Source organism: Parambassis ranga, chromosome 15 (assembly GCF_900634625.1).
Source record: "Parambassis ranga chromosome 15, fParRan2.1, whole genome shotgun sequence".
In the NCBI taxonomy this organism is placed as follows: domain Eukaryota; kingdom Metazoa; phylum Chordata; class Actinopteri; family Ambassidae; genus Parambassis; species Parambassis ranga.
The window spans coordinates 3,393,489-3,407,522 of record NC_041035.1 but is presented as its reverse complement, the minus strand read 5'-3'; the positions used below and the strand labels follow the sequence as shown (position 1 = coordinate 3,407,522).

At 40.4% G+C, this 14,034-nt stretch overlaps 1 non-coding gene across 1 annotated transcript; it reads left to right on the top strand.

Moving 5' to 3' along the window:
• The first annotated feature begins 11,304 nt into the window (after window positions 1–11,304).
• On the top strand, window positions 11,305–11,376 carry trnap-ugg (transfer RNA proline (anticodon UGG)). The gene has a single exon. It is a non-coding gene; the product is annotated as a tRNA-Pro (tRNA).
• The last annotated feature ends 2,658 nt before the right edge of the window (window positions 11,377–14,034 follow it).

The following is a 14,034-nucleotide window of genomic DNA, read 5'->3' as shown; positions in this document are numbered from 1 at the left end:
AATAAAGCACTGCACTGTATAACTGCTGTTTTGCTGAATATAAAACACGGCATAAATATACATGTGGCGGCACAGTTGTATGGGATGACTAACATCAGCTGTTTCATGCTTTACTAAGTCATTCTCAGCTGTGTGTTTTTTTATATCCATCATTTGATGCTGACTCTGTTTTCTGTTGCCACATGCTGTATAACAAGCACTGGGCTCAGAGTGCAACCATATAGCTGGACTTTCTTAGCTTACCGTACTCATTTTTATTGTCTTTTTAAAGTCACTGCCATGGTGTAGCCTGGTAGGGCAGACCCAGGCAAAGAACAGCCTACGGGCCAGACCCGGACCCATGTAACTTTAATGCGACCCGCAGACAGGTCTAGCCAGTAAACAACTAGCACCCAAAAACTTTACAAAAGTAGAAAAAGTCAGCTGTTGAGCACGGCATAACCAGTAACGTCTTCCCAACTGTCCTTGTCTCTTCCCCTCTGCAGTACTGCATCATCCCATCGACTTTTTGGAGAAACATAGTCTACTCGCACTGTCTACACTTAAATGCTGAAATGTACGGTAGAGGCATTCAGATGTTACCGTGGTGCTGCTGGTGACACATTTATTTGTCATCTACACTTAAAAAGCACAGTTCTTGCCCGACTTTCAGAACTTTGGGATTTGATAGCTTTTAAAATTAGTTTTAACTGTAATGTTTTTTTTTAGTAAAAATATCTTCACATCATCTGCACTGTGAGTGTGGGAGTATGTTTCAACATACAACCAGTGCACATTCAAAGTAGGGAGAGGACAGGGGAGCATCCAGTAAATGACAGCAAAAGACTCTTATAATGATGAAAATGTAACAAGAGCATATTCATAAAGGTACTGTGCCAGTGAGCTCCAATTTATATTATTATTTATGAAAAATGTGGCCCTTTGCTTTTCTTATGAAAGTCTATGTGGCCTTTGCAAAAAGTATTGCTCACCCTTGTTCTAGGGTGTTGTTCCTTGTTCCTATGCTGTAACTTTGTCACAGATTGTTTTGCCTGTAAGGCAGAGTATTTATTCCTTATGACGTAAGGCAGCTAGATTCTGGTGAGAACTGTGAGAGCCGTAGTCCACAATTCCGTTTTATTTTTACAATCAGAAATTGTCTCAAAGCGCCCCTAAAGGGCAACAGTGGCAAGAAAAACCCTTTCCCTTTTAACAGGAAGAAACCTTGAGCAGGACCCAGCTCATAAGGAGAATCTTTCTGCTGACAGTTGGCCGGGTAGAGGAGGAGAAGAAGAGGGAGACAGGACAGAGAGGATGAAGGAGAGAGAGATAAATGAGGGTGAGAAGCTGCCATTGTATTAATTGTGTTAAGATGGAGAGGGCTTGTCAAGCATTCCAGGTGGCATTTCACACCGTACATACAACAGCACTTAATAACGAAATAACCCCAAACTCGCACACATCAGACACTAACCAGTTCACTGTGCTCTACATCATTTTCTTCTAAGTCAACAAGACAACAAATATTGGTTTTACAGGTTTTAAGTCTCCTTTAACATTCAGACTTCAGATGCACAATTACATATCGTATGCAGCAACTTGCACTGACAACTGTCTGCAGTCTGCCTTCTGTGTCCCTCTGTAGTAACGGAGGGCCACAACACATCTTTCATTTCAAAGAGCGAGGCTTTCAAAGTAAAACCATCCCTTGCAACTTTAGCAAGACACAATTACAGTGCTAGAGGATGACGGGGCGGGTTGCAGATCTGCAGTGGGTCACTTCTGTGGTTGAGATGTTTTAGGCTCCGGGGAGTTTAAAGAGGCAACAGAAAGGAGGAAGGAAAGGAGAGAAGGAGAGGATACATCTACATCTTTTTTTCTGCCTGACTGGTGACAGGCTATGGGTTATTGCTAAGGTTGATTAGGGTATTAGATCCTAATGAAGCTGTTGCTAAGGTCAGTTGAGAAGGATGACAACAATCTGAAGTGGGTCTGAAAAAAAAACTCTGTGTATTCTCTTCTCCAGTTCACTTGAAAACAGTGGCGCAAATTAGTCATCTGCAAGTGTTCATCCACAACCCCTTTAACATCTGTGACCACTGAGCTGTTTTCTTAGCAGCACGCAGGATCTCCAAAGCCCATGTGTCTGGTGGAGTCGTTTCAGAGTGCGGAGGACACACAAATTGAGGCAAATAAAGTTAAATGTGATCCAGATTGACAGGTCACAGTAGCAATTACAGAAGTACAGTTAAACCCATTAGGATGCATTTTCTTTGAAATAAGATCAATCGTGCTGGGTCGTGTTTTTCAAAGTAAAATTCACAGCTGCTGGTGAGATTTATTGGACCTGCGCAGGAGATAAGTTCACAATAAGATAACGATCTAGGAGACATCATTTCTATACTTCTGCAGAAATATGACCCAAAAAGTAGAATCCAAATGGAACATATGAAACAGAAATAATTGATTCATTCTTCATTGTTTTTTCAATAATTGCAAATCATCATGGATCAGATGCAGCAAAACAAGTACATACCATAATACTACCACCACCATGTTTCACAGATGGCAAGGATAAGAAGATTCTTATGATGGAATGTAGTGCTCCAAACATAAGGCTTGTCATTCTTAAAGCATAAACAGTAGGTGAAGTAGGCTGTATATGAAAAAGGCCTCCTCTAAAGATGGGAAAATCTTGACATAAAACTCTCCATATAAATTCATATAAATCTATAGCAATGGTGCTGATTGGGCTGTTTCCTGGAAAGTCAGTAAAAATTGGCACTTGATGTAATGTGTGAGCCGCAGACTCCTCTGATGCAAATCAAATCACTTCACCATTCACCAACTGCACATCTGACTGGAACAAAGAGACAACCTGCTATATCAGATCGGTATACCTCCGATTTGTGCAGATGAGACATGGAAAACAGGTCGCCCCGACTTAACGATCTGCTGGTACACTTTAATGAGCTCAGTTCCATTAGATAATGTTCGGCTCAGGTCCCAGCAGCTGTCAAACACCAGATACCTGCTGAGGGGGATCGAATCTATGACCCTACCACAGTCGATAGCTTTACCATATTGGAGTCAAGCCAGGTTGCGTGTTCACAGTGGGACACTGAGGCTCCGTCTGCCTCCACATGATGCTCCTCTGTTCGGAGGGGTGGCAGGTTGCAGAGGATTTGACAGGGATGGGATGTGATTGTGGAAAAGACATTCCCTGGATCATAATACTTGCACACTAGTGCCACCTCACCGATCCATCGTACCTATTACATTATTACACTGTTACACTCGTTCATATCAGGGTCTATGTTTGCCATTACAACCACCACTCATTTATGTTCTGTTCATTGTATGTCTGTTATGCCATGTCTGTTATGCCATGTCAATTTATAGCCTTACTTTTAGTTTACCTTGTTTACTTGACCTTATTTACCTTAATTTGATCTTAGTTTTATCTTATTTCATGATAATTATTATATGTTTTTATGTATGCACCAATCACTAAGGCAAATTCCTACTAATGTGAATCCCCTTCACTTACATGGCAATAAACACAATTCTGATTCTGATTCTGCTTCTGATATGTTTCAAAGTGCAGGACTCTGGTTTAGAGGTTTTTTTAAGATAATGGAATGGGCACACTGATCCTTCTCAGCACGGAGCAGAGCTGAAAACATTTCAGCAGCAAGAACTGAAATAATTCAATTATATTACAAATTGGAGACACACCTTAAATAAGTCCAGGTCAGGTTCAGCTCAGGGTATACCTTAAAAAGACTGTACATACTGACTTCGACCTATATTGACTGCTATTTAGATCTTTAAACTCAAGTTTCAGATTTCAAAGGGCTTTAAATATGGGGATATATATTTATAAAAATGGTCTTGGTGTGCCTTTAAAGTAGTATCATATGAGGACACCTATAAAAATGATCTGACACTGTCTGCTGTACATTCAGATATACCGTCTGTACCCCAAGATACTTATACCTTACATACTATATCCCTGCTTACAAATGAAGTTAATGGAAAGGTATATAGAGCAGGCAGTGCTACAACGACCAAAAACAGCAGCAGCAGAAGGACAAGAAAAAGAAATAAGAGCATAAGAGAAATTACAATTAAAAATAAAATATAAATCATTATGGTTAAGCTAAAAATTTAAATAATGTAATAACATAATCTCACTTTATGTAATGAAATATCCTTTCATCCCATATTTATGCAGGGTTTAACTATAGTTATTGTGAAAATATAGCTTTAACCGTGACTGAAATAACAACAACCTGTATAGTAATCACCCTGAATGTAGAAAACATTGGAAATATCATATATGGTAAAAATATATATCATATAAAATATATGTGTTGTCTTATGTAGGCCTAAGGACTGGTAACCACTACGGACAAAACCCCCACTGAGAAGCAAAGCAATGTCATATATGCAGTCCAGTGCAGTGAGGAGTGCTCTGATCTGTACATTGGAGAAACTAAACCAGTCCACAGAAGAATGGCTCATAGTCTCATCATCATTAGCCACACCTGAGCTGCAACAGTAACAATAACCAGCACAGATAAATATGGAGATATTTAGAGCTACAGTGTGTTTCATGCATATAAACCATGTTTATCCACCAAACAGAACCAATGAAGCTGCTGGCAGGAGCAGCAAAACATTTTCAAGAAAACTTGAAAATGAATGAAATGAAAATGGCCTGGATGACTGAGAATCTTTATCAAAATAAATGTTTCAATTTATTTTAGTTTCATAGTCTAATTTATATCAATGCCTTGTTTTTCCTCCGATAATTTCTACACAAGATGTTGCACTGTCCGAACTTAAAGGTAGGGTAGGAGATTTCATTCTGATGCACTTTTTGTTAAATTAGTGTAACTTCTCTTTACAATCCGATAGCAACTGATTAGTTCGGCAGTTTCACATTAAATCGAAGAATATTAATCATCTGTGGAAGCTATAAAATGCTAAAAACATCAGCCAATCCTCCGGGACGACCCTGCACAGAGTATTGGCTGGTTGTCACTCTCTTCCTGCTCTGCGCGCACCAGAGAGGTACGTGCATGACGTCCATGTGATTGGAGGCGTGGCTTCGGGGTGAGCTCCGAGAGAAAGCGCCGTGTGTTTACTTTTGAAATCTGGCTGACTGAGTTTTCAAAATCTCCTACCCTACTTTAATAAGATGGCTCTGTCTGATCTCCTCTGTGATTGGCTGCTCCACCTTAATTATGTTCACCCGTGTCTTGTTACACTCACCATGTATATTCAGTCCAGCTGTACTCCCTGTTTGTCTGTTTCTTCTGGGTTTGTTGTGTTCCTCTTGATTGTTTTTTGCACTGTTTTAGATTACAGTTTACCTGGTTAGTTATACTCATAACAATCAAATGTTACATTTTATTTAATGTATTATTCATGCTCAGCTGCCTTTTCCACTGATGGATTCTTTTGACCTAAGAGTAATTAGAGCTCGACCGATTTAGGAATTTCGCTGTCAGCGCGGCCCCTCAATGATCTGCCGGTCTGCCACTTAGCCTCGGCTCACCTGTGCTCCCGTCTAGGCTATGATGGCTTGGTTAGGCAATTCAAAGGTGAGCATCTGAAAAGCGGAACACCATCGCTAGCTGAGCGCTAGCAGAGGCTGACCAGGAGACTGGCTGTGCAGCCTTTGCTGGCTTGTGTTCCGCTACACAGTGAATGGAAGTCGATCGGCGTGTCTGGGCACGACGGCATTTCACTTCGATTATCCTACTAGCCCTTTTAGTCATTTTAGCAATGAGTGGCGTTGTATGCTAAATGATGCTACATAATATTGTAAAATGAAATGCCTTTTTGTCGCAAATATTTAGGCTCACAGGAGAATTATATGGGAATGATTGTTCTTTAGGCAATCTTATTCACAGTGGGGAGGTGTGACTGTTTTGATCAGCTGGAGTTCCATACCTGTTGCTGGCCTGAGAAGTAGTTGTAGATGGCCCTCTGGTGGACAAACTACACAATTTCAAAACCCACAACATGGTTACATGATGTTTTTCTCTGTCATTTTGCTTTTTTAGAACTTTTTATTTATCGGAGGTAAAACAGCCGATACCGATAGATCGGCAAATAGCTCATATCGGCTGATAAAATTGGCCTGGCTGTCAATCGGCTGAGCTCTAAAAAGATTATCATTTGTATGAACTACGTCTGCCCTACAGCTCCATAGTATTCAACTCATCATGAGGCCCCTTCAAAACAAAAGCTCAGAAGATAAACTGAAAACTGTCCCAGTGAAGAGTTTCTGTCCATGTACATGAAACATCGGAGCAACAGGTGTTTTTTTTGTGTCTACTAAAGTGATAATCCAACCAACCTGCATGACGATCTGCTGGAGTAAGGCTTCAGTCCTCTGATGGTGGTGATCAGGGGTGATATGGCAGTGACAGGTTTGGAAGTAGGGTCTGAACATAAAACATGAAAACAATAGATATAAAGATTTGAATTCAAGGAAAGGGGTTAAATGGAATGCAGAACACATGGCTGACATCTCACCTTCTCAGCCTGATGCTGTTCAAACAGTGTCCTCTTGACCTCGGGGCAGACGAGGGCTCCCTCAGTGTGGGAAGGAAGTGCTGATGAGGAAGGAACAGGTGCTTTTATCACCAGTATACAGCTGTATCTATAAATCAAGGGCAACTAAGGCCCCCTGCAACCACCAGTGAGACAGAGGCACTGTTTTTAGAGCAACACCAAAGGTGAATGTAAAGCCGGGGCTTAAGCACAAGGATGGCAGCGAATGACGTGTCATGCCACGTTATGCAAAACCACAATGCTTCATAACAGCCATGGGGAAAGGGGAACATGATCAGGCTGAAGACAGGGGGCTTACACTGAACCAAGCGGAAGCTGGCGGCATAGTTTTTTCCATCTGTGCCTGAGCCAAACATTTTGTTGAAATGCTGGATTGTTAGAATGCTGTGTTGTGAAAATTCACCAGTATTCTAATAAAACTATACTACTGGAAAAGGCTGCATGTTTGTAATTGTGAGGATGTTCACCATGTTCACTATCAGGTCTTACTGATCTTAAGGCAGAAAGATCTAGGCCTTAATAATAAACTTGTTTTACAGTAATGATTGTGAATTGTGCCAACTAAAAAAAAACGAATTTCTATCAACAAGATATATTTAACCAAGGTCTATTATGGTGTATGAACTTGTTGTCTCAATGTGTATCCTATTTGTAGTAATAACCATACAATAATATATTATATAAAAATATAATAAAATATATACATAACATTTTCATTTTATTTCATCTGAATGTCAAAAAACATGTTTTACTAATGAGTTAGACACAATTCTAGTTTGTCAACATCTCAACACAGCAGTGATTGTTAACATTATGGTGCAGTTGGTTCAAAAATAACTGTAACATAATGAAAACAATTGTACTTTCAGGTGGCAACATCATGATATTGCACCTGCCTTAATGCAATGACAAATCAATGGCCAACCAGCTAACAGACGAATATTGCTGCAAATATTCTTCCAATTTTTCTTTTATTTGTGAAGTGTGTTGATGTAATAGGTGGGCGTGAACAACCATGAACTGGTTTCACTAAACTTGAAAGTGGGCCTGAAGTTGTTACCAATGGTCAAATCTCCTCATTTTTCTGTATGAAGTATGCTAATTATACTCCTCACACATATTTTAATGTTTATTTACCAGAAAAGAATATTTCAACCATGTATCTGAATTACTATGATAAAAACATATCTGAACCATCACAAAAAAATGTTTTTTGCAGATTCAAATTTTAGACATGCATGTGAATTAGTACCCAAAGCCCAAAACATTTTCAGCATCCAAATCAACAGTTGGATCAGTCACACAGTTTGTTCTTGAGCATCTGTACCTTGGTTAAGCATCTGCCAGCATCAAGTTGGAGGTTCAGTGCATATATTACACCCATTAAGAGTGCACATGCAAAGGCAACGTCTCCCAAGTCATGCAGAACTTCAACACCCTCGATCATTATTCTGACATCAGAGGTGTAGTGGCATCACCTCCAGCTCCCTCTGAACAGCTGCACCATCAGAATCCTTTGCATAGGAGAGTCTAAACATACAAACCTGTCTTGGGGATGCACTCCCTCTTCTTTTCAACTGTTTGACTGAAAAAAAACAGAAAAACTATTAAAGCACCTTCCGTCTTTGTTTTAAAATCTCTTTCAAATCAAAAACCGAACTTGTTCACTCATGAACCTGAAAAAGAGGCCTCCATTTGGTGTGAATCAGTAATGTTTTGTCGTGCTTTATGTTGAGAAGCAAACTTTTAGTTACTCATTCCAAATGTCAACACATCTGATCCCTAAAAGGTGTTTTAAAGGGTGACTGCAAATTTTTAAAAAAAATAATAAATCAAAGCACACAGCAATTTTATTTGAAAGAAGCACATGAGTTGCTGCTCAATGACACATGAATATTTTTTATGGATAACGACAGACAAAGTCACATTGAATTCATTAGAAAAAAAATGTTTTAACTTTATTTTAATACATATTACATACGTATTTTGTTTAAACTGAAAATAGAAATATAATATCAAGTGCACAACCCCCCATGTTCAGGGCTCCTACTCCATGAGCCCCCTTAAAGGAAAGGTGTGACACAGCTGATCCCGGACCCTCTGACTGCAGGGGCTGTAGTGTTGAAGCGGCCACATCGATGCCTCTTTACCCCCCTGCCTGGTCAAGGACTGGGATCCTGTTTCAGCTGAGAGCAGAGTCTGAATGTCTGCACTCAGATTGACTTTATGTAATGGGAGATAACCTTTTTCTGACTTGGGTCCTTACATTGGATATTTTCATAAGTTTTAAAGGACAAAATCACATGTCAAGCGTATGGAGAACTTTGGAATCCCTGCAGAAGGGTTGGCAGCATCAGTCTTTCTAAAATCCTAGTACAGGCAAAGAGGTGGAACACAAACTGAGCTGAGGTGGGTGGGCAGTCATGGAAGCAGGTTCTCATTCTGTGAGTCTCCCTGTCACAGTCACACCCTCACACCCATATGTATGCAAATTGAGAGAGTAGGCAGTAAACATGTTTATTTCTGCTCCAGTGTTGGACATTTTAACATGGAGATCAATCTGAATTGACTCACTTTTGGAGCCAGCCCCCCAGAGGCCATGGAAGGAACTGTAGTGTTTGAGACGTTTCTCTTTTTATGGTTTTATCCTTATTTAAGCATTGTTTTTTTTTTTTTTACATCTATACAGTGTTTAACCAAATAAAAGGGGTTGAGTGGGCAACCATTTTTAGTTTTTGTACCAGTCTGCTGTAAACATGGAGGTCTCTGAGGATTGACTCACTGTTGAAGCCAGCCTAAAGTGGCCACTTTTGGAACTGCAATTAATTTCACAGTTGCTTCTCAACTTGTGACAAATTGCAAAATGAAAAGAAAATGTCTTTTCCCTAACTCATACCCTAGCACAGGGTAAACATTAAATTATTCTGACAGCAACATAAAATAGTCCAGATGTTTGTCAGCTGAATGCCCCTTTACTCATGTAGGGCTATGATTGCCTCTAATACCTGCTGCTCAGCCTCTATATTTACATGGTATTGTTTTGATATCTAGTGCTCCAGATATGGACTTCAAAGAGATGCCCACAGAAGAGTCTGGCATGCTGGCAGAGCCTTTGAAACCCAACACTGTTATGTGATGTTGTTGGGGTGACTGTCCATCAATCTGACAAACTCATAAACAGGCACCCACAAATAGGGGTGCCATGTGATGAGGAGGAACTTTTTCATTCGCCCTCAACAAATGTGAGGAATCAGTTTGTTTAAAAAGTGTGTGATTAATGACTTGATGTGTATTAGCCCCGTAGCCACTGCTGCTCTACTGCTGCAGAAAAAATGCTCCGGTTTTGAGCCCTGCCTGTAAATGTCCACATAAGGCACATTTGAGAGGAGAATATGAGCGGGCAGGAGTGAGTGTGTGTGTGTGTGTGCCACTCACACACTCATGCAAAGGCATGTGCCTAATTCACAAACATACTCATGGCTAAAACAGCAGGTTGTTACTCAAACTGAGTTACCATTAACATCATTTTGCATCTATTTTGTTAGGTTTCGTGGTCATTTTAGAACCCAGGATTTAACCCTCAGAACCTCAAGTAGTTTTTGCCTTTTCCACACTCTCACTTCCCACATATTTAGTCACTGTGGGCTTATCAGTCACTGCAATATATAGTTCTACACTGGTGTGAAAACAGCACAATCAGAAATGGCTACAAATTGAGAACACCCAAACATGCTGCAGATGTTTAACTGTTTGCATTTTTATAGCACTTACAAAACTCACTCTACTCCGCATATCAACCTTAGAGGGCCTGCGAATGACACGAAAAACTGCCATTTGTTTTGTCATGGGACTGCTGGTCATGTCAGAGTTAACCATTTTTTTTATTCAAAATAGCAGACAATCTCTTTGTAATCTGTCGGAGGGAGACTTTGTTTGTCTGTTACAGAAGATTTGAACCCAGGTGCAGACACGGGAAAGGAGGTAAACAAGGTTGATTATTATTTTTAGGGGAAGGAAAGCAGGTAAACAGGTGGAGAGGCAGATAATGGAGGTCAAGGCTGGGCATCAGGGGATGGCAGCTAAACAGATCACACCAGAAGAAGGACACAGAAGCCACGGCTGAAACAGGAAAGAGCCCAATGAGGACCTCTTTTTTCCATTAAAAATGTGTAAAATTAATAAATTATCTTATTATATTATCTTGAATTATAGTAAGTCCAACAATTTACATAGTTCAGTTTAGACACTCACTGAGCATGGGTTCTTCCTGGAAGCTGAACTTTAGCTGCATAGAGAACTGATAAAAATCAGGTAGCTGTCCTCACAAACACATAGTTTCAATGCTTTAAACATGAAAAGCAATCTCTCTAGCCCCTCCTGGTCAAGGGGCATGATTCGTGCTTAGGGTGTAAAAGTTCCCCTGGTTTTAATCCCAGATGAACCCAGATTAAAAGAGAGTTTCAACAGTCGACGCGTCATTGACTGAAATCCAAATTTTCCCAAAGTTTCAAATTGCCTATGTAACCCATTTACACGTCTGCATCACACATCACATTATATTTAAATAAGACAGATCTTTTAGACACACCCTACCCCTGTATATTTGTTATGCAGCAATACCTTAAAAGAATAATCACTAAGAGAACTTTAATCCAGCTACTGATCCACTAGTTTTCTTACAACCATGGAAGGCTATCTCCTCTGTTCCTTGTGGTTCCACCAATCTTTAAGCATGGCTCGTTGGTCTAGGGGTATGATTCTCGCTTTGGGTGTGAGAGGTCCCGGGTTCAAATCCCGGACGAGCCCTGATGTTTAAGTCTTTTCCTCAGAAACCTGACGAATCTAAAGCCAAATCTAAAGCCAGGCGTAGACTGACATATAGATCACACAGTTCTGCATGAGCTGAAGTTTAAGACATGAATCTGTGCCATAGATAAAATAGTGGAGAAAAGTGCATCTCCTGGGTGCAACATTATGACTGACTTAGGACTGAAAGTTACGACCAACCTAAGGTTATGACTAGGGCACCACTCAAACTTAGGCCCTACATGTGTTGCACATGTACGTGACGTGTTGTTAAGCTTAGTGTGGAGCAACTAAAGTAACACCAGAAGTCCAACAAGCAAGCTTTAAGAAAACTTAAAGCTAAAACACTTTGCAAACATCAAAACTAAAAGCAGCAAAATGCATCAAAAAAACATCAAAAAAGGAAAATGTATGAGGCATGAACAAACTGGACACTAGGAGCAGATGCAGGGTAATTACACAGGAACAAGAGAGGACAAACTGACAAAGGGGAGCACAAGAGGGTTAACAAGACACAGGTGAGAACATTTAGGGTGGGGCAGGTAATCAGAAATGGAAGTAAAATAGATAAATAGAGAGAGACACACGGGGGAAACAGGAATTCCAAAATAAAACAGAAACCATGACCATCCATCCATCTTCTAAACCTGCTTTGTCCTGTAGTACAGGGACAAGCAGGGCAACATACACAGGAATATAATCATCCACACACTGACATCTACGGGCAATTTAGAAGCTCGTCTTCAGAATGTGGGAGGAAGGAGGAGAAAACCCACGCAGGCACAGGGAGAACGTGCAAACTCGACACAGAAAGGCCCCAGCAGGAATTGAACAAAGATCCTTCTTGCTGTGAAGTGCTAACCACTGCACCACCGTATCACCCTGAACCATAACCAAAAAAGGGCAAAATAACCCAAAACCCAGAAAAATACAAATATGCCAAATAACTAGATATACAATGGAAAACCAATAATTTAAACATAATATTTAGTGTTAGTACGCTTGCAGCTCCCTCTCCTGCACAACTGACAGCCACGACAAAACATTATTTTTATTTTGAGTATTTATTGATTTTCTTGCTTTGGATGTGAGAGGTCCCGGTTTTCAATCCTAGAAAAGACCAGATGGTTGGAGAAATGAGCCCATGGCTCACTGCTCTAGGGCTCCTGGAGCCTCCCACAGGGACTCATAACAGCACTTCAGAAAACTACAGGTAACATCACGGAAGCTTTGTCCATAACATTTTACTGTCAATGGTATTACCTTGCCAGTAACTGTAGCCACATTGTCTTTCCTTCCCAAACAAACACTGAAACATGGCTCGTTGATCGAAGGGTATGATTCTCCTGAGGTTCAAATCCCAGACAAGCCCACCTGGATAAGTGTTATTTTACTGGTCAACCAACACTGCAGGTGAATTAGAAAAGAAAGACAAAGCAACCTGTTACTTGTAACCCCAGGTTCACTTTTAGGATTGAATTTGGTAAAGAATATTGAGCCACAACCTTAGACTTATGGTTTGTGAAGCGCTATAAATACATACACCATACCACACAATATATAAATGGAATAGTAAGCTGTTTATTTTCCTTTTGAATGCTCTACACTGTCATACAGTAAAGTAGCTTAATTAGGTAAGGGTGCTGGGAACATGGAGCCAAAGCTCCTCAACAAACATCTGTATTTGTATGAGTACAGTTCTGTATGTCACAGCTGTAAATTTTCTCTGTCTTTCTTTTTTTCACAGACACATATTTACAGTGGTCAAAGTGCTTTGCCAACCCACGGTGCTGCGCATCATGATTTATGAGCCTGAATTCTTTTCCATATGGATGTTTGACTGCTGCAGGATCTTACGTGCTGCAACTCAGGCCACAGCTCAGATTGTTGGACCAGATACAAATCCAATCCTTCAACGTGTGTGTATATGTGTTCTGTCTTCATTCAAAGTGAATGCATTGCAGCAGGTTAGTAGCAATGCAAAAATTCAACAAAACAAAACAGCATCATTTTAGTTAATCTGCCCACATTCAACAACAGAACTCTGCCAGTCATTAACATTGTTCAGGTTTATTGTCATTTTCTGCAGCTGAGTAGCATAAAATTAAAACAGAATTTTGCTGGAACAGCAGCATCACTGAGAGGGAGAGGAAGAAGCTGGACAGAGTCATCAGGAAGTCCAGCTCTGTCCTGGGCTGCTCTCTGGACTCAGTGCAGGAGGTGGGTGACAGGAGGGTCCTGGCAAAACTAACATCCATGCTGGACAATGAGTCCCACCCCCTGCAGGACACCCTGTCAGCCCTGCAGAGCAGCTTCAGTGGCAGACTGCTCCACCCTCGGTGTGTAAAGGAGAGATACAGAAGGTCTTTCCTTCCTGCTGCTGTCAGACTGTATAATAAACACTTCTGATAGGTGCTATACTCAATACAATAAATTATCTATTTAGTTTTTGATGCACTATGTACAGTTTATAAACCATTTCTACCTCCACTCACCTGTGCAATAACTGTTAAATATGTAAACTGTTTATAATGTATATATCTTTTATTGGTAGCCTATTTTATATTGTATATATCTTTTTCCTAACTTATCCCTTGCTGTCTGTATGCCGTTGCAAAAATGCAATTTCCCCATTGTGGGACTAATAAAGGTTTCTTA